This window comes from Brassica napus, chromosome A3 (assembly GCF_020379485.1).
Source record: "Brassica napus cultivar Da-Ae chromosome A3, Da-Ae, whole genome shotgun sequence".
NCBI lineage: Eukaryota > Viridiplantae > Streptophyta > Magnoliopsida > Brassicales > Brassicaceae > Brassica > Brassica napus.
Window position 1 is genome coordinate 37,681,428 of NC_063436.1, and position 3,524 is coordinate 37,684,951.

Below are 3,524 nucleotides of genomic sequence, written 5' to 3' on the forward strand. Positions count from 1 at the left end.
TGCTAACCGATATGGTTCCTTTGACTAGACGATGTTCTGTATTTCCGCTCTAAGGTGTATGCACTATCTCAGTTCCATGGGTCCTTAAAAATGCTCAAAAGCGCCTGCATACCCAGCTACTGCAGCAGTGGTACCCAATACTTAGAGCTTTCACTTCCAATTACAAATCATTCTCCTTTCCACTTAACTCTTCAGCTTTCAACATCAAGATAGCTTATATCCATATCATAATCCTTATTCCATTAAGGACTACTCTCCTCTCCTATCGAAGATTATGAGTATATGCCAATACAATACATTAACTCCATGTGCTTGGTCCCGGTCTGCTTTCCTAGATCTCTTCCTATTCATTAATCTCTGACCTCCGTATAGATTCTCGCTAAGCCCCGATGCTATCCCTAACACACTCCAACATCCCCCGAACACTAGTACACCTCTAAATACGCATACCAAAATTCTGTCACTTCATATCATTCCAAACTCCAACCCCAGCAGGTCTCCATGCAGGTTCACCCGTCGAGAGATATTAACACTACCACATACACTCCCATGGTCATCATTCTCTATACTCCCTCGGTCCTAACCCTGGTAGCCCAAATTGAAGTTGCCCTTGCCCGGACCGGTAGTTCGGATAGCACTTCAACCGCAGATTCTACTAGTTGAGTCCAGCAGCCCCGATTTGGTGTTTAGCTGCTCCGCACCAAACATATCCTCGTCCTCTGAGTCCTTTGGTCTGATCATGTTTTCCTTGATGAACGAACCTCCTATCATAGCCCTACTGGTTGTACTGGTAGTATGCTCCCATCCATTATATCCTAGTGTGGTTCTTCTCGCACTTCCACTCTTGTCACAACGAAACCGCCTTGTGGTAATGGCGAAGTCGTAAGTTCCCCTTGGGCTCTGAGTATGTGATGCTTGGTTAGCCTATGATCTTCTTACAACCAAAACTATAACTCTGCACCCTTCTAGATTAGCTCATGATCCCATTAATCTTGCACGTCACAACTATTCCTCCGATCGGTTCTCATTTCCTTCAGGAAGTGGTGAATCAGTTCTCGCCTCCTTAGAGGCTGCCCGACAAATCTCCTCAGGGGGTTACATCCTTATTGTACTCCCTTACATTCATGTCTCTCTGGCGGATATCCTAGAACCAGCCCTCCATTAGGTATATGTCCTTCCTCGGGAAATACCTTCATTGACTTATGACCTCAACTTGTTTCACTGCACCTCTATTGTTCCTCCAGACCCATGATATCCGCCACAACCTTCACGCTCTCGGTAGTTACATTAGTCGGGTTTCCATCTCTGGATTTCCTTCAACCACTCCAACTCATGTGTCTGGCGATGAAACTTCGTCAATCGGCGTCACCGATGGGGTACCACCTTTTCCTTTATGGTGCGCTGAGTCCGAGTGTAGATTGGGTTCCACCATGCAGGTCCACGATACCCGTAATTGTCACTCTGGTCGTTACTGATTGTCGAAGACATCCTTCAAGTAGACATCCGATCAGAACCATAATAGAAGTATAGATATAGTGGGTGGTTTTGAAATCGTTCACAACTTTCAGAAAAATCAAAACTTTCACACATTCTTTTCTTTTAGTTAAAACAATTCTTTTTTTTTTTTTTGAAAACATCGGAAGTGCCGATCCCTTAGGACAGAACTAAGGGATCTTAACCCGCTCTGATACCAATTGTAACAGCCCGATCCCCCGGCGTCCCACCGGAGTTATCGAAAGGGCGTTATGGACACGTGTCTACTCATTTAGACAACCCTACGTGTCCCGTTACTGGCCCCAAGAGTCAACGGACGCATAACCTTCTTTGAAATACTGTCACACCCACATCCATATACTTCTACTTATAGTCCTGCGCACAGGGAAATGGCAATGGAGGAATGAGCAACAAGTTACTCAGTGAAGTGACTCTAGACCAGCCTGCCCGCATGACACTCTATACTACTCTATGCGGGAACTAGGACTGACTAGCCACTACAATCAATTAATGCATCTTATCATTTCATATCGTCATCATTAATTCCAAACATTCAATTCCATACATTTCTAGCAACCTAGTGATCAATCAATACAATGATCTCACTCATTGCCACACACGTCAAACCCTAGACTTAATTGACTCATCTTACCAGACCGACTCAATCCTATGACACCTTTAACACCCCGTTACCCGACCATGAACTAAGGACTCTACAATGCACGTTTTTATATCCCGCCTCTCGCGGTTGGCACTTCGTTTCTTTTCATTGTGGGTAGCTCCCGCTAGGCTTCTACCCCATATTCTTGTGGATTCGCCACATCTCCTATGGGTGCGTCCATATTCTTGTGGATTCGCCACATCTCCTATGTATACCTAGCGTGGAACTACTGCCACACATACTTTCCTTAGACTCTATATGATTTCCCGACTCATGCTTAACCTTGACATTATTCTCTTATACATTCACTTATCCTTTCACATCCTTATCACTTTCACTTATCCCTTCTCATTCTCATTCACTTTCCTTTTTCACTTAGTCTTGGACTTGAACTCATTCAATGGACGCCACCCGTTATCGGTGTCACACATAATACACATCGCACTCAAGTTCTACTCAATAACCTTAACATTCATTTCTCATCTATCAACCTAGCATTCACTTCTTTCTACCATCCTAGCTTTAATCGCAAACCACTCAAGGGACTACACATCCAAACATACAAGCATCAATCACCAATCAATCATCACTACCACAACTCCATTTCAGTTCATTAAGTCCCATTTAAGTATGAGGGTTCTTATGCATCATGATCCATTCATCTATCATCCTAGTAATATCCATGTTCTATCATCCTAGCTCTCAAACAGGGTCTAATCAAACCTAACTCCAACATAAAGGAGTATACAGAACATGAGAACAAGATGGGTTCAAGACACTCCACCTTAGCCTAGATCTGGATCTGATCTGGAAACAAGGATGAGGAGATCTGAACAGATCTGGAACAAGTAAACAAGAGAGAGACGAGATCTGGTCACCACCACCACAGCTGCAACCACCACCACCACCACCACACGGCACCGGCGAGGAGGAGGGAGAGAGGAGAGAGATCACAGAGGGAGAGAGAGAGAGAGAGAGGGAGAGAGAGAGAGAGAGAGAGAGAGAGAGAGAGAGAGAGAGAGAGAGAGAGAGAGAGAGAGAGAGAGAGAGAGAGAGAGAGAAAGAGAGGCGTGAGAGAAGAAAAGAGAAAAGGAAAAAAGAAGCTTGACGGTTAGGGTTTCCTAGTCTCTCTAAATCTCTGCAGAGCTTCGCTCAAGTTTCAGAAATGAGAAAAAGAAGGGGTTGCGTCTCTTTTTATACGAAAGGGTGAAGGGAATCCTAGGTTTTTGTCAAATGGGCCGTAGAGAAGCCCATTCTTTTATGAAAAATTTTGGGCTAGGAACCGGGCCGTTACAGTAAACATGAAAAGTGGTACTATGAATGTGGTATTTGTGGCAATTTCCCAATCAAATTCGAACTTTTTTAGAAA